The 24,172-nt window shown below is 41.6% G+C and overlaps 1 protein-coding gene across 5 annotated transcripts in view; it reads left to right on the top strand.

The window, feature by feature from the left end:
• The first annotated feature begins 3,323 nt into the window (after nucleotides 1-3,323).
• RNF144A (ring finger protein 144A) overlaps nucleotides 3,324-24,172 on the top strand; it is a 62,167-nt gene continuing 41,318 nt past the window's right edge. The window contains exons 1-3 of one of the 5 annotated variants that reach the window (XM_072332658.1): nucleotides 3,325-3,516; nucleotides 15,625-15,674; nucleotides 18,318-18,407. The gene's annotated coding sequence lies outside the window, so the exon portion shown is untranslated. Of the gene's footprint in view, nucleotides 3,517-3,831; nucleotides 3,944-4,089; nucleotides 4,229-15,624; nucleotides 15,675-18,317; nucleotides 18,408-24,172 lie in introns of those variants that run through there. The other 4 variants (XM_072332657.1, XM_072332656.1, XM_072332659.1 and 1 more) reach the window with 4 other exon arrangements.

Raw genomic sequence — 24,172 nt, 5'->3', positions numbered from 1 at the left:
GAGGGCCCACATCTTTGTCAGGACTAATGGAAGGTCAGAATGTTGTTATCATTATATGTACTCAACAGGAGATTGGAATTAAAAAGAAGCAATTTTCATTTTTCAAATGTTAAAAGCATCTGTTGTTTTCCTCCCTCCCCTCCATATTCACATATGGCTTTTGCAAAAATGTTGGGAGATATAATTTTCTCTGAAAATATTGTTTTTAGTCATGTGAGAGTATTGCATTTCTCCTACAACATGAAAATGAATTTTACCCAATGGCAAAGAACTTCTTGGTTCACGTTGGCAATGACCTCATTTCTGACAAAAATTTGCAGTGGAAACAGTCCTTGCATTTTATTCATAACTTTGCCCATTCTCCCTTTATCTGCAAAAAATGATTTATTATTTTTAATAGCCACTTGCACACAGATTTACTGAAGATCCTTTCTGAGAAATGAGTGAATAATATGTAAGGCATTTCACGCGTGTCTTCTCTTGAATTACAGGCAGTGCTTCTTCCCATGCATTTTGCTTTGCTAAGGCATGGATGCGCGAACAACAAGGCTCGCGTATCACGTACCCTTCTTTTAAAGGTTGCTGGTTCTTACCTGCTGGTTGCTAGCTGGCAGATATTGAGTGAAGTTCATGAGGTTTTGTGAAGGCTGTTTGTGATTTGAAGAGCTGGCAGCATCAATATATAATAGAAAATAGACAAACAAAAACACTCAATAATTAAATAAGCTGCCTGCTTGCTTGGTTTTTTGATAACTTTATAGTTTTCTAATTACAGTTTTTCAAAGCTAATGGTCCCATCCTCCTCAGAGCTCTACATGAGGGCCTGGGGTAACCTTTGCACAAGAAGCAGTGAGCAGGCACTGTTTGTTCTCACTGCCCATTGCACTTGCTGCTCAGTCTGCCTCAAATGTCTAAATACTTTTAGACACCCAGCATGCATTAAATGTATTATGTAGAGTACACCTTCCCCTTTTCTGGGTTTGCCCATTTTTTTCAAGACTTCTCAAATAGAGATGTCTTGCATTCACCCACTGCACCCTCAGAACTGAAGCTGCTTCTTCTGACTAACAGAAAGGTGCACTTCTGAAAGCTAAAAATGTTTCAGTTTACAGTTCTTTCTGTTTCTGTTTTTCTTGCCCTAACTGCAAATGCACTGTCTCAATGGTGCTCTTTTGTCTTTTCACATCTTGCCCTCACTTCCGATGCATTTCTGTATTTTTTTCCCTCGTTATTAATACTCAGTGACATTTTAAATGTGGCCCACACGCATTAACCCCACAGTCTTTTGGCAGCTGTTCCGCTGACCTCTGTTGGAGTTTTGCCCGAGTGCCAACTACAGGCAGCGCAAATCCATGTGACTGCAGTGCTTGACTTCCCCTGTGCTCCCATTGCTCAGGCGTGAAGTCTGGCTTCTTCCTCAACACTGACGCTGCATGATAGAAAAGGAGCATTTTTTTCTTTAGCTGCTGGCTCAGCCCCAGCCCGAGGAAAGATTTAGTGCATCACTGTGCCGCTAAATCCACCCGCTTGCTGCTGCTGCAGAAAACGCCAGCTGTATCGCGGCGCGCAGATGTGCAGTGCACAAAACCCCATTCAGAGCCAGGAATCCTGCCATGCTTCCCTGAGTGTTCTGCCCTGTAAATGGCCATTGTTGTGCTGCAAGAGATCAGTGCGCTGCAGGAGGAAGCTGCAAGATAAACAAAAGGGGCTGAGAATGTGAAAATGCTGTGGATAGTTTGAACACTAAGGCATGGAGGATGGTTTTAATCACAGGGTTCTAAGTTATTTCTTAAAATGTTCAGGACTCCGCATTGCCTCTTGCTGCTGTACGTAGCTGAGCAAATGGTTCTGCTCTGTGCAGCTCTCTCCTCCAAAGAAAACGCCATGTTGTTGAGTACATTGTAAATGAGGAATTTGCCTAATGCAGTTTGACAGGCAAACTAGAAAGTTAATAAATAGCTATTGGGGTTTTTAGATGCAAAATTTGGCTTTGGTATGAAATTAATAATAATAATAATAATAATAAAAAGAAGTTGGCTGCTTCTTGATTAACCTAGAATATGATGATGATGATGATGATTATGATTCATGTTGGATCACAGGTGGATTTGTGACTTTAATTCTGAGTTCAGGTCCAGAGGAGTAATACTGAGGTCAACAGGGCCACTCCCAGGCTGCAGGATTGCACATGCGCACCTGAGAGTCAGGGTGTAAATTTGTGTCCTACAAACACAGATAGGCCTAATTGCATTTTCAGGTGTAATCCCATAGCAGCGTAGCCACTGCAACGCTGGGTCAGGCAGCATCTTGCACTGCAGCTTACTGGCACTGTGCAGCTCTCCCTATACTTAAAATTTGTTGAGATGAAAGCTGGGGGGAAATGGTTCATTTTAAATTAGCAGGATTATAACTTGAGTAATGGCTAAGATTGTCATGCATGATGCATTTTAAGATACGCTCTTTTTTAATGTGAAAGAAGCTCAATGCGTTTGAACGCCAAGAAGAATTTGTGAATGATACGGCCACATGATTTGTGCTGAATATTCTACATGAGCATGTTACACATTGCAATAAAATTTTCTACTTTCCTAAGTTTGCCTGTCATTTCTTTTTCTTTATTTATTTTCATTTAATAAATATAACCCAGACCCACAATAGCTGAATAATGACTGCCTACATGGGAGCTGTTAGTGTGGACAAAGGCCTGTGTGTAGCATCGGTCTCTGCCTGCACATTACCAATGGCAGTGTTGGATGGAGAACAATGGTGGGGACCTCTGCAACTCGGTGTTTTTCGTGCTTCCCATTTGCTGCACGGGAAAGCCAACAACAGGAAAGTAGCTGTTGGGATTTGTTGTTGCTGCAGGCTTTTTTTGGTTGTTGTTGATGTTGTTTTTGTTTCGTGGTGATGGTTTTGTCTTTTTTGCTAAACAATTCTTGCGAAAGAGCACCTGCAAAACAGCCTCCTGGTTTCCTTATGTTTCTCCTCTTCCTTTCCTGGCAACAAGGTTGGAACCTTTCTGCATTGCTTTGTAAAACCCCCATTGTTTCTTTCCCTACCGCCGAACAACCTGTTTTGCCGCCGGGCCCGCAGCCACTGCCAAGGCAGGACAAAAGGAAGGAGAGCGGCGCGGCGCGGCACGCCCGGCCGCTGCTTGGAGCAACGCGGTTGCCAAGCGGGAAAGCCCGGCATCCCCGCACTGCGTTCGGCCACAAGGGGGCGCCACAACGCCTGGCGCGGCGCAGCGCGGCGCGGCCGCTTCAAAGCGAGCGGCGGCGGCACCGCGGCGGTTAATGGCGCTCGCGTAGCTGTGGGCGCTCCCGCCTCCGTGCGCCCTCACCCCACCCTCCGCCGCCGGCCCTGGGGAAAAGCCCGCGAGCGGCGCCGGCCGCGCGTACTTCGCTCGGTGGCTGCCGGCGGGGGGAGACCATGCGCAGGGCGGCGGCGCTCGGCCGCGGTTCCACCGGGTAGAGCTGCGCACCTTCGCAACCTTCCCGGCGGGGCTGGAGAGAAACGGTAAGGCGGCGGCGGCGGGAGGGGTGCTGCCGGGAGGTTCTGCTGAGGATCTCGGGGGGGTGACAGTGTGTCTTCTCAGCGGGTGGCCGCGGAGTGCCCGGAATCCTTTACATAAGGGCCCTGCGGCTCCTCCGGTGCCGGTTGACAGCTGCCGGTCTCGGCCTCGCCTGGAGCGCGGTGCTGCGGTCCCGTTGCTGTGTGCCGTTCGGTGGCGAGGGGGGGTGCACCGAACGCTGCGCTGCTGGGGCCGGAGCCGCCGGTGGGGCGGGTGGGAGCGCATCGGTGGAGCCGTTGCCCTCGGTGCAGCCTCCAGCGGGCGTCTCGGAGCGGGGAGGAGAGCGGTTCGTGGGAGTTGTGTGCCCGCTGTCCTGCAGTTTACACCGAGGAGCTCGCCCTCCATCTAACAGACCGTTCTCGGCAACACACGGTGTGTTTTCGGGAGAGAAATGGTTTTGTTCGGGTCACGGGGCGGAGGACTAGGAGATGGAGATGTTTTCTCCCTGATTTTAGCTTCATTCGCTGCAATTAAGAGATGCTGCCATTGTCGATTTTCTTTCTTTCTTCCTTTTGAAGTGTCAAAAGCCACGTGCGTGATAACAAGGTTGCTCTCCCCTTGAAACCAAGGGTATCTTCTTGAAGTAGCAGCTCTGTCACTTTGTTTCTATGGCTTCTAAACAAGGAGCATCGATGGGGCAGGCTGCTGGAGAAAGATGTAAGCTGCCCAAGTTTCTTTCTGTTCTTGGAAATACTGTTATTTCTACCCTGGAACAAGTCATGCTGTGTTCTGCAATAAGTAGAAAGAATGGTTTATAAATGGATCCGTATGTTTATATCGTTCACAGTGCGGTCAAACAACTGTTTATGTTGTGAAATGGGATTGCTTCATTTCACATCAGCTTATCAGTGCTGACCTAGAAGAAGCTACAGCTGAAGAGGCATCGTTCTTGGGCAGAATGCTACTGGAAATGACATCAGTTCCAGTTGCTTGGCATTAAAGCTAGTGGTTGCTGGCCTTGCTCACTGCCTCTGTGTGTTTTGCTTGTGGACCTGAGATCCAGTGGGGTGGGGGTGGGGGTGGTGGTGGAGGAAGGAGGCTGCATGAGGATGTTTGGGGCAGATTGGTGCCTTAAAGTGTTCATACTTAAAGGGATCCTTGTGGTGAAGGAGGATAACTTGTATGACTGTAGGAGATATTGGACCACTGTCTCGTGGTAAGGTAAAATGGTCCAAATTGAAGTTTGTTACTTACCTAAAATAAGATTAAATGAGGAGAATTAGGAGGCTGGGTGGGGGGTGGAATCTTTAGTTTTTGCTTTGTTTTGAGTTGCTTGTAAAAGGTTATTTTTTTTTTATTTATTTATTTCTTTTTTTTCCTTGGAATCAAGTTTTATTCCTTCTCCCCTCCTTTCCCTGGACTTCAAGTTTAATTACGCTCTTGTGCAATTGGAATAGTGCTCGTGACAGGGAGAAGCCATCTGTGCTTGAAATAAAAGCACAGTGTTTCAATGTGATGCAACTCCTTTGATTGAGACATTCTTTGGGTAAAACCAAGGGTTAATTTTTGTCTTTTCCAAATGTTCTTTGTTCCTGTTCTAGGAACTGCTAGACCAAATCATGTGTTTATCATCTACAAGCTGTTATTGTGGAGTTTTGTCCTTGAAGCTTAGCATTGCAAGTTACCTTCAAACAGTATTGAGTTATCTTCACTTACAATCTGGATTCTGCATAGTTTGGTATTTTAAGGCAATAATTTGCAGAAAAATATATCATAATGAACTGTTTTTGTTCCTATTGCTTTTTTCCAGTGCTGCATTCCACGTTTTTGTTCCGTTTTGAGTGTATTTTTTCCCTCTCAAATAACTTGTGACAACTTTTCTTTCAGTTAAGCCAAAGGACAAGGCTGCTATCCTAACCATGAGTTTTGGCTGTGGTGCCATAAGGGGGGTGGGGGGGCATGAATGGCCTTAGTGTATCTGCTGTATTTACAAGAGTGCTCTCATAGGCTGGCAAAGAGCTGTTGTTTGCCCTTCCAGTGCTGACGTAGGGAAAAACAACAGCTTGGATCATCCTGCAGTTTGGTCTGTTTGTGTAGCCCCTCTTTCACTCCTAGAGAATGGGCGTACCGGGAAATCAGAATGTGTTGCATTTCTTCTTGTATTTCCTGTGGAGTAGAACTGATAGGCAGCTGTGTCAATAGGCTGTGGCTTGACTGGGAGATCTGCTTTTAACTGGATGCCTTTTCTTATCTCTTGAGTTGCAAAAAAAAGAAAGGGAAAGCAGTTACACACCAACACACCACTCAGTTGGGTTTGGTAATTCTGCTATGCCCGGCTTAGGATGTGGTCAGCTCTTCTTTTTGCAAGGCAGTTGTTTTCCTCTGCAGAAAGGAGCTCGTAATGTTTGTATTTCACTGACCTTTTGAAGGAGATCAGGCAAAACGATCATAATGATAATTTTTATTTTCCAGTTCTGATGGCTGAGATAAGCTGTTGAAAACACACGCGCTTCTCTGGCTGCATGTTGCAAAGCAATGGAAATAACTTTCTGTTTCATAATCTGTGTGCTTCAAATCAAATAGGAAATACAGGTTTCCTGCTTGTGAAGTCGCTGAATACTGGAGGTGAGAGTGCTTGTACTAAGCTGATTTTCAAATACCTTGACTGCGTGCTGGTGGTGATATTTACAGTGATGACGTGTAAGTGACCTTCCTCAAATTGCTGTGGGAGGAAACAAAAAAAAAAGAAAGAGGAACAGAGACAGTGAATTAATGCCTGGTACTTGTTACTTATGTGAGAAATAAAACCTTCATCAGATGGTTCTAGTTTTGGCAAGACAATGGCATTTCAATGGCATTTTCTTTCTATAGGATTACTTTTGTCATTATATCCAGGGAATGGCAAGTGGGCAGTGGCTTGTTACGTGGAAAATTTGACTGTGTTATCTTCCAGGTACCACTGTGCCAGTTTATTGAAACTGTGCCCTGTTCATAAAAAGTGGAAACAGCTTAGGATGGAATAGGTGGACTAATGCTTATGTAATTCAGCCTTTGATGTGGTGGAAGCCCTGTGTCTGGAGATGCTCAAGGTCAGACTGGATGGGGCTCTGAGCATCTGACTGAGCTGTAGATGTCCCTGTTCATTGCAGGGGAAGTCTCTTCCAACTCAAACAATTCTATGGCTCCAGCCCTGTAAATAGAATGAATTGCTACCTGACAACTGTTGGAAATGTCAGCCTTTGTGAAGGACTCCTGAGTTCAGTTAGTGTGGAACAGAAGTAGGAATTTGGAAAACTGTATTAAAACAACAATCCATTATTGTCCTTCAGCTCTGCCATCTGTTGCATGATCAACAACTTCTTTTGCTTCTGATTTCTGTTGTTGCTGTTTACCAGATAGTCTACTTCATGTCTCATTACTTCATGGTAAAGATCAACACAGAAACTTTTCTTAATCTTCCAGATACTAATGTATTTTTCTGTTGGTACACATATAGCTGTTATATATTGCTTCGCTTTATATTAAGTATTTTTACCCTCTAATTTCTCCAAGCATTATCTCTAAGGGGACTGATCTGGCAGAACTGCTGATGGAGCTGAACGTATGTCTCATCCACAGTAGCTTTCCTGAAGCAGTCCTTGCTCTGATTTCTGCTGCCTTTCTCTTTCTCAGCACCTTGCCCTTGAGGTGCATCCTCTCCTGGATGTGCTGATCACCAAGCTACGAGTCTGCTGACTGGGAGCAGGCTCTGCCCATTGCAGGCTGTTGGGACGTGCCAAATGTTAAGTCTTCATAACTACTCTGCTGCATGTAGAGGGCAGAAAACTGAACCCTACCTGAGCCCAACCTACCTTTGAGCTTGTTTGTGTATATTAGCTTCTAGGAAGCAATGAAACAAACCCAGTACTCTCTGAGCTTGGTTACACTGCTATGAAGTTTGTTCATATCCGTATTGCTTAAAGCAGCTGTGTTTTTATGGGCCTCCAACACTGTTTGCATTTTATGAAAGGAAAGTACAGGTTTTTTTAAATGTTTTGTTCTATTGCTGCTTAACAAAGGAGTTTTCCTTCATTTCTCTATGCCTCTGTTAAGAAAATCATGTATCCAGATGGAATTACAGCAGTGCGCTGCGATCTGGGTGGCCAGGCTTACATCTCTAGTGTGATCTTGTAACAGCAAGTGAAAATTCAAGGCTGAGCTATTTGCAGTCAGTGTGTATATTAGCCTGACTTTCTAAGAAAATAGAGATTACGTGCAGCTCCCTCTGTGAATGTCTGTCTTTCACTCTAGCTCTTAATAACTTTTAAACCTCTTGACTAATTCCAGTTGCATTTACAAGAAGGGTAGAAGCTTATCTCCAATAAACCCAGCAGTGGGCTGACAGCAGGCAGCCTGAGCAGATGGAGAGATCCTCACAGAAGGAGTGGCTGCAGCCTGAACTCTTCCTACCACTTTGACACACACATTCCTAGGAAACTGGATTTTGCTGGCTCAGTTGCTTACGAAACAGCTTACGTTATGGTGCTATTTTTTTTAATATTATTTTTTTTTACTTTATCTCAAATTAAACTATGACTTCCTTTATGAGTATTTTGAATACGGAGCAAGAGCAAATATTTTATTTTATTCTTTAACCACAGCTTACTTTATAACACAGCTGAAAGGGCATAAGGAGAGGGGGGAAAAAAAAAAAAAAAGAAATCCAAGAACTTCCGTTAGTTGTGTTGTTATAAAGTATATAGTATATGGTGCTTTCATGATGTTAATTCTTTCTTGTTAAAATGGTTATTTCAACTTACTTCCTCCATTTGCTAGCTTTGTCGTGCAGCATCAATTCTTTGGAGACCCAGAAGCTTTAGGTTTCTGGTAGCTTTTGTTTATAGGGATCATTCCCTGAATGGAGCATGTTGTATGATAGGACACAAACTGAAACAGTTCCATTTTATTTTTCCTCTGTATTGGTTTTATGTAAACAGTCTGCTTCTCCTGGTCCATTTTGCTCACTGGTATCTATTAAACATACCTTCTTGACTGTTTTCTTCTTCATGGTAGTTTCACTATTGTTGTATCATCATTTTCCCCTCACGTGTAAAGTATTTCTTATGTTTAGAACCTGGAGGAGAAAACACCTACATCTACTTTCTCCCATTATCTCTGTGTTACTTTTACCTTTGCACAATGACTTTCTAGCCTCTGTGGGGAAAAGTGCTGACCAGAAATATGTGTTGAGGAGATGTCTGATTTGTGAGAAGGCAATTTGTATTATATTTTTTGTAGAGAGGGAAGAAAGTATATGCACACGCACAAATGTGTATATATGTATATGTGTGTGTGTGTGTGTGTGTGTGTATGTATATAAAACTCCTCTCTTATTAAAAGTTTTTCATTTTAGCATTTCTTATGCACTTTCAACTTTTTATAGTTGTTGATGCCTTAGATCTTGAGAGCTTTGCAGATGATGTTTTCTCTCTACAGTGAATTAGTAGGTTATGTTTGTGTAAGTCATTGTGTGTGTGGCTTTATAGCAAAGCTGTAGTGGGAAAATGCACTGGGTTTATTCCCTGTGCCTGGGAGCAGTGGGCCAGCTCAAGTATGTTGTTTGTACTCAAAGCATCCCAGAGCCTGGCCTCAGCTGACCCTCAGGGCCTGACTTGCTGGCTGTGTAGGCCAAAGGGTTACAGGGCTGTCCTGATGGATCCCGATGGATTGGGGTGATGCTGAGCAGCTTAGCCATGTGCCAGGTCAGCAGCCTGCGGGACTCCTGAGGCCGCTGCTGGGTCAGGGCCTTCATGCCTTGGGTAACCTGCAGGAAGCAATTCAAGCTGGTTACCCAGAGGTGGAACACAAAGGAAGGTCCTTAAGCACAGTGTCACTGTGACCTTTGAGGTTATTACGCATGTTGACACCAGCCACTTCATGTGCTATCTCGTCTGACGCTCTGATGGTAAACAGTCAGAGGCCCAGAAGGTCATGGCACTTCCTCTGCTTGTGCTCACCTGCAGGGTGCCAGTTTATCTCAGGGCTCTGAGATAGCTTGTTTTTCTTTTTTATCTTCTGAGTTTAGTGACAATCTCTGGTCTTGGGAACTGTTCCGGTGAGCATGTTTGTACTGTGTCTTGCACCAAGCAGTGCTGCTGAGCCTGGCAGCTGTCCATGCTGTTGTTGGCTCCAGTGCAGCTGGTTGGTACTGCCCTGTGCTTTGGAGCTGTGTGACTCTGATGGAGACTGTCTGAACCATCCAATTTCATCCTTTGCTTTGCTGCAGTTTCTTATGCTTCAAAATCCACCTGGCATCAAATGGCTGCCATCTCTGGGCATCTGATTTGGTGGTATTCAGGATGTGTCATGTCCCATATTTATCTCCTTTCTTCTGCAATGTAATATCCTGCTGGAGCAACAGTCTCAGACTTTGACTCTGTGTGGATTTATGTCTTAAAATCCATTCTGTAATACTTAGCCAGTGACTGTTATTTAGGGTGAAGTATATAATTCTTGCTTGTTTTCCTGTCCCTTTTGCATCTGCAAAGAAGCACATTAGTAGGCCGATAACCCACTTTTCTTTCATCTTTTGTTTCAAATTGACAGTTTGGAAAAAATCTAACTTCAGAGGGAGCAGCAATCTAGTTCTAGCTTCAGTTCACGCTGGATATTTAGCTTAAAATCAAGTTATGACAAATCCTTAGATGACATCTAAATCCAAAGAGTGTGATAGTCTTTTTAGCAAACTGTCAGTTAGCGCTAAATATTTTCACCAGTCATTTCACATTTCCATTAGCTCCTTAAACAGCTGAAGTTCACAGATTTGAATGAAATCTTGTGTTTATGGCTGTGTTCCCTGCCTTTCAATTTAGACTATTGCTTTGAAGCTTTTTCTGCACTGAAAGGTGTTAGTGTTTCCAGGAGGTTGGCTGCTTGTTGTTAGGAGGATCACGGATTTGTTTTCTGTTGTGTGAAAGGTTTTCAGGAGGGATCACTGGAAGGGCAGCAGGATCACACAGGATTTCTGCTTCTTCCTCTCACCTTGGGATCTTTCTTCATATAGCTTCAATTATCACACTTTCAGACCGTCCTGTTCTTTTCATTGAAATGACAGGGTATTTTACACTGTGATACCAATTCATTCTTATCTTGAGGTGTGAAAGAAGAACAAGGATTGTGCTTTTTTTTCTTTTCTTTTTTTCTTTTTGAATTACAGCTTTTGTGTTGTTGGAGGCAGAATGTTAACTAAAAAAATTAACTTGGAAAGCGCCAGGATAAAATGAAAAGTGGACTATTGTATCTGGATGTCCTACCAAAGTCACCTTGACTAACATAGAAATCCATGTCTTCTAACTATGAAAGGAACTTTCATATAAGACTTCATTAATATCTGTAATATGGGAATTATCCAGTCCTATTTTGTTAAATTTCTTAAGAATTTGGAGAACTCAGAGTATGATATAAAAGAGAGGAAAGTCTTGTTCTATCTCAAAATTTGTTTGTAGTCAGAGTGACTTTGAGCAAGTAGGCTGATATGACAGACCTGGCAGAAATCTGCCACGTTGCAATAAGGTCTAGATCTTTCCTAGTTTAAAGATTTATGATGAATGTGTTTTAGACTTCTTAAAATGTCTGTCAGTTGTGCTGAGATGTTGGCAAAAGTCTGGGATTGTAGCCCTCTAAAGAAAAGTAATAAAGTAACTTTATTCCCCCCCCCCCCCCCCCCCCCCCCCATGAACACTTTACTGAAAAACATACTGAAGTTCTGGCAATTCAAAATGGTCCATTCCTTCATGTAGCAGGCTGTTCATCTCCCTGTTGAGAAGGGGAGGGGAAAGCCAGTATGTAGGGAATGGTACTGTTGGGTCAGCATTTCTTTGATGGTAAAGAGAACAGCTCAGGATATGCTGGCAACTGCATAAAATTAAAAGAGAGTGACTTGCCTCTAAACAGATATTTGAAGGCGGTGATTGGGGTGACAGGAGATCTCTTTGCACTTGAGGGTTGTTGAGAGGTTGCAGGAGTTTTGTCTTGGCGTTGGCAAGTAGGTCTTCCACAGTATGTGTGGGAAATCCACTTTCTAGATGTTGTACACACAAGTCTAAGTGTTTTGTGTTAGCTGCTCTGAGGTGCTAAAGTCTCTGCTGCCCAAATGTTCCAGTACTTGAGTGGGAGTGTATCAGAAGTTCCTTGGAGAGTTCTCTCCAAACATTCATCATCATAGCACTGATTGTTTCATTTCTATTTTGTGAGGATACAAAGAACCTGTGTGCTTGAAATGGTGAATGCTGTAACATGACAGTAAGAAATAATTTAAAAGACACGTGTTCCTGCCTTGCATTTTGATTGTGTATTGTATTTTGATACACGTACAAGTGCTCAAGAAGGCTTCTTGATAGCTATGTCTTCTATGGTTGTTTTATCATGTATTACAGATACTAAGTGGAAAAATGACTTTTCCTTTGATTAGGAGGCTTCTGCCACTTACAATTAATATAGACCTACACTGCTGGAAGATCTGCAGTGATCAGAAAATGCTTCTGATTTGTCTGAGAACTTTAACATTCTCAAATTTCTCTAAAATCAACTTTTAATATCGGCAGTAATAACAATAAAGACCCTTCAGTTTTCTTACTACTTGTTCACTACATTGAAACAGTCAAATGAGGATATATTTTTTAAAAATTGAGATGGTTTGCAAATTATTTCCAAAAAGTACTTGCTGGTTTTTAACACTGGAATTTCCTCTGGATGCTAGTGGTTAATTATAATGGAACTGTCAAAGAAAACAAGATGTGAGCTTCTCAAAAGGGAATAAAGCAAATACAGTTAAATGAAGTGATTTTCATCTGAAGGCAGTACGCTTTGGCAGATGTAATCTATTCTGGGTATGTACCCACATATGCAAATCGCATAAACACAAAGAGTGGCTTCAGGGCAGTCTGTCACAAAATGAACAAGAGTATTGGGCATCTGGTGGTACACATTAAAAGTCCATCTTCTCCAAGATGTGAAAGCTTATGTGTAACATAACTGAGTGAGCAGTGCTGCATGACTGGAAGGACTGGAGTTATTTTGGAGGCTTCTTAGAGGATCGTCTGGTGTTAGTGGTAGAGGCAGTCAGACTGAATGGGGCCTTTATTGCTGTGGCGTTATGAATTACAGCACTGCATACCATGTTCTACATGAGTAATGGCACGCACAGTGATGGGTTGTGTGCTCTCTTACAGAGCTGTATTTTCCTTACTGACAGTTCTTGTTCAGATCATTGCCATCTCCTTTAACATTCTCTTCCATTCCCTGTGGTCTCCTGTGCTTCTATCTGGGTTAAGGGATTGGTGTTTTTTGTTTTTATCTGTTGGTTTTTGAGGCTAGATGGTAAATGTGAAGCAGAAAATTAATTGCCTATTCCTTATCTAACTCACTTTCTCATCAAAAGACCACAATCCTCCCAGCTGATACAGTGACTCTAGTGAGAAAAGACCACAATCCTCCCAGCTGATACAGTGACTCTAGTGAGAAAAGACCACAATCCTCCCAGCTGATACAGTGACTCTAGTGAGTATACTGGTACAACACAAGATACAGGGGGAAGAGCAATGGCGCTACTTTCTACAGCTGTAGGGAGAGTACCTCCACAGAATACTAAGACCTTAGGGGAGCGAATGTTTCAAGGTAACACTGTGCTACCAGCTTCTCCCTGCCTCCTTTTTAGCACCTCAGTTTGCCATGGAGCACATTGCCTGCCAGCAGCAACCAAACCATTCCAGTTCCATCCCTCTGGCTGTAGACTGCATGGTGTGCAGTTGTACCTGATAACACCTCATGAACTGTGGACAGTTTGTAGTCCAAAAGGAATTACCCCATGTATTTCTTCTCACCTAGTCAATCCCTGTGTGCTTGAGTTTCAAGCAATTTAAATGCTTCTCGACTGCAAAAATACAAACCCATGGCTCTTAAAAATAAACATGTACTTTAGAACAAAACACCACTCTTTTTCCAGAAGAATACTTTCTGCATTTCAGAGTGTCAGAGATAAGCAGTGACTTCTCTGCTCCCTCTGTGACTGACTGTCAAAATGAGGTTAGGTTAAATCTGCGCATAATTGTAGGTCAGCTTGAAGCTGCCCTTAAACGGTAGCTTAATTTTTGTTTAGTGCTTTAAGTGAATAATAATTTCAAGGAGTTCTTGCAAATGGAGGAAGAAAAAAATAACCTGCCTTACATTCTCATACATGTCTGAGGGGTAGTTAGAAATTATCCAGAATTCAGCCTTTTATTACTCCACTTGGCACTTCTATGCAAATCATAGTCACAATATTTTAATATTTCTCCTTAAGAAACTCGACTAGCAAGCCATGTGGAAAAAGCAATTTTTTCCGCATTGTGCAGAAATTGTTCAGAGTGGTGTGATACGCCTGCATCTGCCTTTTCAGAGGAATCCATACCTTATTTCTTCAGCTTCCCTCCAACTGCTCTTGAAATGCAGTCATTACAAAACCTCCTGCAGTAAAATAAATATGCAATGCTGATTTCATTATGTTAGCAGTAGCTTTTGCTTGTTTGTTCTTCACTGGAGGGAAAAATAAATATAGAGAAGACATTTTCCATTCCAGCTTTTTAATGAGCAGGTGTGCAGGGGGAGTCATCTTCTCACAAAGGCTTAATTGTGTGTGGATTTCTGTTGCACTACTATAATAAACCTGGTAGTTAAATCCAAGAGAAGACCACCCCTTGTTACAAATCTGAAATGATGAAGATTCTTTTGCAAGTGCATCCTGGAGTTAGTTGAGCAGTAATAGCTGTCAGCTTCAAAGCAGACCTCGTAATTTAATTGTCTGGCTTGCCGTGTTAGAAATACATTGCCCAATTTTCAACACTCTGTATCTGATGTATTGGTGTGAGTGGATTTTATTAAAGCATCTTCTCTCACTGTATTTTGAGCCTTTCTGCCTTCATGAAATCACATGGCTTCCATAGAGCTTCCCACATGGGATCTAATAAGAATGCATCTTAATGTCACAAATCAGCTAGGTGAATAACTGTTCAGCTGTGGTAGTCTGTACTGTGCTTGCCAAGAGAGAATGATGTGAGTTATATATCTGGTAAAACCAAATGGAAGAACTGGAGCACATGGGTGGTTGGTCTTAGAGGTCCATGGGGATTTCACCATTCTTGACTTGAAGAACAGCAGAGTTAGCTGACACCAAACAGCCCAGAGCTTTACCCAAAGAGGTCTGCATTTTTCCTCTGCTAAATAGTGTGGTTGCATTCAGTTTAAATCTTTCAAGATGTAACCTCGTTAGCTCAGGGATCACAGGACTTGGCGTTGGCGTGGCATGTGAACATCATGCACAGCAGAATTTCTCTTTGCCCCAGGCTCTGTGTCCCTGCCTCCTTTACTGCCCTGGGGAGTGATTGCTGTGGAGGGAATCTCACCATCACCCTGTGATTCTTGCCTTTCTCTGTCATGGTGACAGCGTAGGACTGCACAAATGCCATCTCCTGACAGTGTTGAAGGATGCCAGTGAGGGTTTTATATTTTTGCATAATCACACGTTGTCCCTACAGTAAGCAAAAGTGAGAATCCGAAGCTGAAATTGTGCACATAAGCTGTCAAATTTCATCCTTTTTTTTTTCCCTTCCTGTCCTGAGGCGTTTGTCCTTGGACCCTGTGGCTGCTGGGCCATGAGCTGCATCATCAGTTCTGACAGAATGGAGCTGAGGGAGATGAGTTTCACGGCCATTTGTGCCTCCTGGCTGACACAAAAGCAGATGAACTGCGGGCTGTCACATAAATACAGAGCAGATCCCATAGCCTTTCTTTCCTCATCTGTCACTGGTCCTGTACTGAGCCTGATGCAGGTTTCCTAATTCTGCCTGTCAGCTTGTGGCTTTGTACAATGGAGCTTACTTGTTAGGAGAGGCATTACAACATGTCAGCAAAAACACACTGGGTGAATGGAGCAGCAGAAATATTAACAAGTGGAGGTCTGTGGGAAATAAACCAGCAATGAGAATGCTTCAGAAGGACTGGGCATAGACCAGACACCATCTCTATTTATTTATTAATTTGTTTGTTTGTTAAAAAGCTAATTACACTGATTATTACTCTGTCTTTATCATATTTTATAGATAACTAAGCAGTCACAACAATGACTTATTTTTAATGAGGGAAACCAAGTATAAGTATGTAGTAATTTTCTGGACATCCGTAGCATGGGAAACAGCATCCTGGAATGCAAGAGCTCTGCAAGCATATTGCATGTAGAACTTCATTTAGCATACCAGTGCATAGCTGGAAGGATTGGAGAGGGACAAGAATTAAATTATCGTTGGCTGGGATTTGTAAAAGAAAGATTCTTCTCCTTGCAAAGCATTAATGATAGTTTAATATGTAAATCCTGCATCTGGTTTTATTTTTCCCATCTTTAAAAGGTCTTTTGAAAACTTGTAGGAGGTATCAAAAAAAAAAAAGCCACAAGAATTATTAGTGCTGAAACAATTCTTGGTAGTGATTTAATGTGGAAAGGGTGAGTTATGAGCAGCTTTTATTTATTTACTTGCCCATGCATTGTTTTTATTGCGTCCTTGTTCAGCTAATTTTAGGGCAGACCTACAGTCATCCAAAGACAAATGTTTAGAACGTGTCAGATTGGTTGCTGTGTCATTTCCACCTCTGTGAGATGTACTGTCCTCCATTGCTAGCAGAGCAATGTCATGGGCAGGTCAGAAGCAGGCTTCTGGCTCTTGAAACACTGGGGAAAAATAATCAAGAGAAAACTGACTGAGAAGATGATTTAAATTACAGAGGGCTTTGTTGTTTCTGTTGGAACACATTTTTGTCATTTAATTCACAAGGGCAAGGTGTCATGCAGAGAAGATGATAATTCTGTAGGTCCTCTCAGAATACTTATCAAAGTTTTTGGTTGAAACCTAAGGAGAGGTAGAAGATCTTGAGTACCTGAGTAAGCAATTTGGTCATCTAATGAGGAAAAACTGCATTTTGTGTGGCTTTTGCATGTTCTTTCTGCATGATTTAGATGGCCAGGTTCACCTTGCCTCTAATGATCAGCCTGCAGGCAGGGTGGCTGTCAGGATGCTGCCTAATGAAGGGAGAGCCTCCTGGGAAAGCCTTGTGTGGAAGGGGATATGATATGAGTTTTGTCTCTCTGCAGAGCTTAACCTAGTAGCTATGTGTCTTCAAGAAAATTCTGGAGAGGAGAACTGAAATTTCCATTCCCATTTAGGAGAGACATGCAACTACAGTCACTGACTAAAGCTAAGTAGCCCCACAAACAAAGCTGACTGGTTGTAGTTCTTCAAACCAGTAAATTGCTTTCTCCACCACTGGAGAAAACAGTGGATCTCTTGAGTTGTCCAGATCAAGGCAGACCATGTGCTTGGGCAGTGTTTGTAGCCTGTCTAGCGTTCAGACTAGATGGGACATAGGTAATCTCTGGAATTCAGGCCAACCAGCTAATACACGCAATGCTCCCTCTGACCTTCAGCTCAAGGAAGCTACTTTTTTTTAATTAGCAGATGTACCATAATGAAAATAGATTTTGATTGTCATTTCTTCCCTAAAGCATCAAGAGAATGTGGGAAGAGGGCAATAACCATAGTTGGTCCTATTTCCTAATTTTCAAGCAGAATTTGAGGCAATGAAGCAAGTAGGAGGAAAAGGTTAAAAAGTGAGGAGAATGTGCAAGAAAGGAGGAGGGAACCTCTTTTTGGGGACAACAGTTGGATGAACAGCATGTTGGATAGCTCTAAGATGTTATAGTGCATGTGCATACATGTCTGTGGATAAAAGCTTGTGCAAATAAAAGTTCCCTGAGCTGTCTGGTCACTCTTTTAGTTGCTGAAGCTTGCCATTCTTTCTTTTATTCTTTTCTTTCTTTCTAAGTGGAAATCAGTGAGGAAGCTGAGAATGTTGCAGAAATTAAATACTCGTTTTCAAAACTTCTAAAGGTTAAACCATGCCTTGAAATGTGCAGCTGTTTTAAAATGTTACTTTGATAAAACTCAAGATTATGAAATTAAGGAAGACCAGAATCTTGTCTGTGTGGCTATAAACTAATTCCAAAACTGCGTTAAAGAAAATGAACAAAGTAATAAAAGATTGCTTTCATGTTTAAAATCTACTTGCTCCATTTGAGGACATAGGTTTTCTGAGTATTCACTGTAAAGGAGCTGAGGTGGTGGTTTCTTTCTCAGAAGTAACACTTGGATAAACTGGAAAATGGGAAATGCCTTGGAATGAAAGCAGCACTCCTGCCAACTGCTGTATTCTGAATTCCTCCTCTTCCCTGGCATTTTATCATATTTATTAAAATGCTCTGCCTACAGACTAGCTTTGCTCAAAGTGGTGGGCTTTGCATGTGATTTTGTGTGTACGTTGTCCTGGTACAGTTTCTAGGAGTGCTTTGTTAAGTGTGTGGAAAGCTGCCTTAATTCAGTGTAGTTCTTGCACACAAGAAGTCCCCGAATCTATTGCTGTATGCAGCCTGTGATCCTTCAGAGTATACTTTTGTGAAGCTCTGACCATGAGGACTGCATCTATGTGAGACATTATGAAATATATTTTTCCTCTTCAGGCATAAATATATTGCATTACAAAATCTCTATCATGTCACTTTAGGAAGACTTATCCCATCCCACATGCTCCTTGAGCCAAAAAAAGAGTTGAGAGGTGAATTTTTGTCTTCAGTAAGACCACTTGTGCCACCACACACTTTTCAAAGCTCATTGATGGAACAGAGTGGTGAGTTCCGGTTTCATACAGTCAATCTAAATAAAGTCTGACCCTTATTTTTGTTTTTCAGGCTTGTCTACCTCTGCATCGAGCCAAATTCCTAGACTGGTTGGTGCTGTCTCATGGGATCCCTGTGACTGACAAAGGAGAGCTTGTTGTGGTAGGCGCTTGCATTGACTGTCTTGGCAGCACTTGGCCTGGGCACACGCAGATGCAGTTTCCAATGCAGACACTCTTTCATAGGACTCTTATGCCAACAGGAGCTAGAAAGAAAGCCCCTGAGAGAAGGGCTTTAAGGAGGCTCTGGAACTGTTGCTGTGTTCTCCCATAAAAATCAAAACCACATAGCCCGAACTGCTACAGAGGAGGGAATTTGTTAAAGTTTGTTTTTAATTATGGAGCTCTACGATGAAAAAAGCTGGTTTATTTACCAATTAAATGTAGGAAAAAAGCAAAAATCTGCATTCCAGTTAACTTCCTAGAGAAGCACAGGGCACAGGGAGTTGTTTTGATTTAGTTCTATAACTGTCTTCAAAGCACAGTCTTATTGTACTGTCTTAAATAGGCTGATCAGGTTTTTATTTTCATCAAACTTTATATGAGAGCCTGCTTTGCTTTCAAATACATTCCTTGATTTAGTAGCTTGGTGTTCCACAATACTATGCTTTCAGTTTTAACCAGCAGTAATAATCCAAATAAGGAAATACAGTAACAAAAGAAGTAATTTCTTTCTTGAGTTGGCTATAGATCTATATGTACTCATGTCATAGCAAATGCATTTCCAACAAAGAAAACAAAAATGTAGCACAAGTGCTAATCTTGCCTTCTAGAAGGTAGTAAAAATTCTCTTTAAGTAATGAAACCGTCTCCATTCTTATTCTGCTTGTGGTTTAGAAAAGATCATGTAAATATCACTAGGACTGGAAGTGCTGCATTATGTGTACCCTCATAGGTTGCCATATGTGGAAATTAATGTAAATTTCAGACTTTTCATTTGCCCAAGCTTATAATTAGCTATTCAGTGTTTTCCATTTTTGTGAGCAATGCCACTTTTGCTTGCATGCATCTTTTGTATTGTAAACTCGTATATGTACAGACTAGCAGATTTTTTTTCTCCTTCCCTTTCAAACTGATATTCTTGGCTTAGTGTTCAAACTGTAACAATGTTCTTGCGTGACTTTTTCTAAGCACAAGAAGAACCCAGTGTGAAAAAAAGCATAACCATTTCCTCATTGGCTTGAGTTTATGTATTGAATTTTTATACAAAAAGCTGCATGCTTAACTTGAGTGACATGTCTTAGTGTGAGGAAGTACTGCTTAACTGTAAAGTTTGTTGAAATATTTTTCACATAGCATTTTCTTTCCTGCTCACTTTTTTCATACCAACTGAAAAAAAGTATTTTGTCACACTCTTTTTTTACTAGCAGGAAAACAGAAATGGAAAGAAATAGAAACAATTTATTTTAAACCAGAGCATCTCAGCATCTTCAGTACCTCTTCCTTTAAAAAATGATATTAAACAACTCTTCATTGCTTATTATTATTTTAAGCAGTTGGTTTAAAACTGTAACGTGAAGAACCAGAAATGATTTCTTGTGTCCCTTGCAGTTTGAACTGTGGATTGTGTAACTTCTCCTTTCATAAACTTTCATCTCACAAGTAATCATTATTTATGCTCCCCATACTTATTTTGGGAAGATGCAGTAGAAACTTCTGGTTCATGTCTATTACTCTAGAACATATTTCTTCAAGTTTCTATAATAAATATATAATAACAAGCTTATGCTTGTTTGTCCTGGCAATCAATGGCATCTCTCTAGCTTAGATAACTCATTTCATACTTGTGATGTGTTACCCTGTGTCATCTGCATACAGGGAGTGACTATTTCTCCTCTTGATCCCCATGTGTCAAACAAATAAGCCAGGCATCCCCAGGTTTCTTTACCAGGATCAGATCTCCATCCTTCTTCCAGGAGAGTCCTATCTCTTTATGCATAGTAGTCACCCATTGTGAAGCAACCCTGTACTCTTATCAGTCTCTTCTGGGCTTCTGTGACAAGCCTAAACAGCTCAGCCTCACTGTGCTCTTCCGTAGCTGAAGTGTGACTTGATTTTGAATCTTTTCAGTTCCTGCACACCCTGGAATGGCTATGAAGGATTACTGGAATGGTGCATATTCTGGCAGAAGTCTGTATTGGAAAATATTTGTGGCATACAGATGATCATGAGGTATTTGTGTGACGAACAAGAACATACCATACATAATTCAGGCTATTAATACAAAGCAGAAGAGTTCTGCACTGTGATTATCCTTGTCTATCAGGCAAAAACCTGCTGCTTCCTTAGTATAATAGTAAACACATCGACAGAACTTGCTGAGCTGCTCTAAGTATTGATTTTTCTTCTCTAAGTATCTTGGGAAAAGCTTTTGCATCTCTTCTTTAGAGATGCTTTCATAGATGTAGCTCTATAGCTTATTCCTGCTCATTAGCTGAGAGAAAAGGAACTAATTGTGAAAATCAGAGTGAAAAATCAGAGTTTGCCAGGAAAAGGCAAACTTCCCTAATAATCTAGCATTGGTTTGAGATTGTAGAGATTTCTTATGGAGTTGTTTGTCTTCTTGTTAATAACTTCTAAATAGTTCTGATGTTCCATTTTGTTGTGAAAGTGTCTTGGCTTTGCTTCAGATCACAGTGTCTTGGCTTTGCATCAGATGTCATAGCAAAGTTAATGTATTCTAATTTGCTGTCTGTAAGCCCGGTGGCAGCTGAGATCCCTGTAACTGAGTTGGTGTGCCACAGTTCAGGGATGAGTGTGCAGTGTGGATGATCCAGCTCCAGTGACACATACATCATTTCATTATTATTATTATTCTGTTACATTTTGTAGGCAAGCTCTGTGTTTGACTGCTGCTGAGTTCAGCTTGGAAATTTTGAGAGGTGAAATGAAAGTTAGTGAAGATGTGAATATAAAATGCTTAGGGGTGTTGGGTTTGTTTTTATCAGCATGTGAAAGGAAGAAAGAACTGTGCTGCAGAGGTGACAAACACAGTCTGTGGCAACAGCCACTAGGTAAAGTTTGTTTAATTATAGTTCCTAAAATAAGATGTGAAAGTAAACCTATTGACTTTAGTCCACAGGAAATCTCCTCTCTGATAGCAAAGAAAGATTTGGAAGTGGTGAAAGTGGACAATGATTTTTTTCTTTTTTCTTTTTTTCGTTTTTCTTTTTTTTTCTTTTTGGAAAACAAAATTTTATAAAGTATCTTATATCAGCTCATTTTAGAGCCATCTGTGTTCCTTGTTTGCTCTGTTGTTTATATGTGCACTGCTGTGGTTTGTGCAAAGTGACAAAGAATGGTCCTAACCAGGCCAGGAATTTTCAGTCTTGAATTAAAAATAAAATAAGTTCTTAGTGTGTTGCAATTATTCCAGACAAACTTGGCATTTGATTGAAATCCTCAGCTGTAGGTTACATCTCTGGGCTTTTATTTCAAATATTGGAAGATTTTTCCCCTCTCTGTTGTTGTTGTGATCTTTTGAGATCTTAGTCTTGATTTATAGAAGGTGCAGATTGAATAAGCTGTTTTGGAGGTAGTACCATATGCTGAGAACTAAATGGGACGGGTTTTTTCTCCCCTTTTGTGTTTTGTAGAACTGAAATCTGGCTGCAAACGTTTGCTTTTTGAACAGATGTTGTGTGTATGTGAAATGAGCTCTCTGAATAGATTGTTCCAGGCTATGTGAAACTGGCTGCTTCTCTGTAAAGAATGGATTTGAAGAGTTGGCGAACTGGGGCATAGCCCAGTTTTTTCCCCTGTGCAGTGAGTGAAAAGGGAGTAGGGGACGCTGACCTCTACAGACACAAAATAGAGAATGCAGTAAGATTCCAGCACTTAAATGTGCTGGAATGTACTGGCAATGTGCAAAGTGGACAAATAGGCATAATTTAAGGCATTTGTTTGCTGTTGTATATTTTGACCTTCAAAGAAAGGCATTAAACAATTATTGCAGACCAGTCCTTGTAGAAATGGATGGTTCCATGCAGAAGGGTCTTGTTGTTGCATGTCAAAGTCAGTTCCTGAGCTTTCCCAAACAAAACTTCCACTTTTTTCATCCTGAAGATGTGCTTGAGAAACTTTCTTGCACCTTCCTAGATTCAGGGATTGCTCTGGATCCTCTAATTTTATGTTACCAGTTTTTCATTCTCCTGTATTTTTCCAATGTCCTTCCAAGTAAAATCAGTTCAAAAGTTCTCTCCATGTAAATTCTCAAATTGGTGTTACTGAATCTTCATCCCACCCTGAAAAGCTTGATTCTGAGCTCTTCCTTCTGTGTTCAGCTCTGGTTTGCTTTTTGCATGTCTCCTTTTCAGTTTCATTTCCCTATGAAATTATTACGTTCAGTTGAAACAGCTGTACAGATAAGAACTGCCAGTGGGAACAAAGCTGCTGAAGAGGAAAAGCTGCATCTCAGGGAATTTATGTGAGTTTCATATTGTCCTTTCCTTTGCTACTAAGGTAGAAGGCCAATTTACAGCTTGCCAAATAACTTTCCTGTTATTCAGTAGCTCTTCTTGTGTCTGTCATAATTTTGAAGTGCTGCTACCATAAAGGCTAGAGCTCAGATCTGAGGAAGAGGCAGGTTGGTGGCTGAGTCTGTTGCAGAAGCAAGCTGAGTGCTGCAATAGCAGAAGCTGTCCCAGGGGTTGTGGAACGCACTTCTCCAGGAACTTGGAGCCCTCTCAAACCTCACCACTTGCTGTTCCAAGCACAACACCCACTTTTCGACCACGCTTTCTTGAACCAAAACACAAAGTCAGTCTCTCCAGAATAAAAACATTTAATTTTGAGAGTTAGTGGAGAATGCGGGAGAGAGTACAAACTGTCTGTGACGCAGGATAATTATATTCCTTTATGTGCTACATACAACTTTGCCTGCTTTTTCCATCTGCTAACAACTGCTGGTGTCCCAGTATCCCCGGCCTCTTGGTTACTTCAGGTTGCAAGCAGGTACTAGAGCAGTCTTCATCAACCAAGCTCAGGTAACTTCTGTTCATAGGTTTGAATGATGTCCAGTTGGCCACTTAGTGACAAAGTGCTGTGACCAGTGAGTGGGGGAAGAATTCTCTTCCCCATAGCTTGCATTCTAGCTCTAATGCCATTGTTTACTCTCCTGTTTTTATGAAACACTTTATAAATGGCTAGTTATTTTCATTCATTTGGTAACTACCATTCAGAAGCCACGTGTGGTCAGCTTATGATTTAAGTGTCTTAATATCTTGTATTTGGATGCCTCTTCCTGGTCTGCACGTCCTCTAATCATTACTGTCTTCTGTAGGCCTTTGCTAACAGGGTTTGGGTTTTCTGTTGTTATTTTAAAGCACAGATTAGATTACAAACGTGCCTGGGATTAATCAGTTACTGACCTAGTTGCTTTGTCGGTCATGTTCTCAAACACACGGTTAATGTGAGTACATGACTTCACCTATTAGGCTTCAGGTGTTTAAAGCTTATGTAGCACTGCCTTGGCTTATGGCTGTTGTAGTAACAACAGCTACCTGTTCTTTCATAGTAGCGTTTAGTATGGATGAAAGAATCACTGGATTTCCCATCTTTTCTTGCACTGTGGTATCTTCCTACAATGGTCTGCCCCTGGCCTAAATGAATTGTGAAGCCCTTCAAGCACCTTTCTTTGAGCTGTGATTCTCTTACTCCCGTTTTGCTCATTGCTGTAAGACGTGCTGTCCTTATGTTCCCCCTCTACTTAGAGAAAAGCTTGTTCTGCTTCTTTTGGAGAAGCAACAGCCCTCTGCTCTGTTTCTATCTCCTATGTACTTTTGAAGTAGCATTACTCTGCTGTTGAATCTTTTTAATCGGTTTCCTGATGGAAAGAATCAAAAGGGCAGAGTACCCCAATTGATTGGG

This window comes from Excalfactoria chinensis, chromosome 3, assembly GCF_039878825.1.
Source record: "Excalfactoria chinensis isolate bCotChi1 chromosome 3, bCotChi1.hap2, whole genome shotgun sequence".
Lineage (NCBI taxonomy): Eukaryota > Metazoa > Chordata > Aves > Galliformes > Phasianidae > Excalfactoria > Excalfactoria chinensis.
The sequence above is the reverse complement of the archived record's forward strand: the minus strand, read 5'-3'. Positions and strand labels throughout refer to the sequence as shown.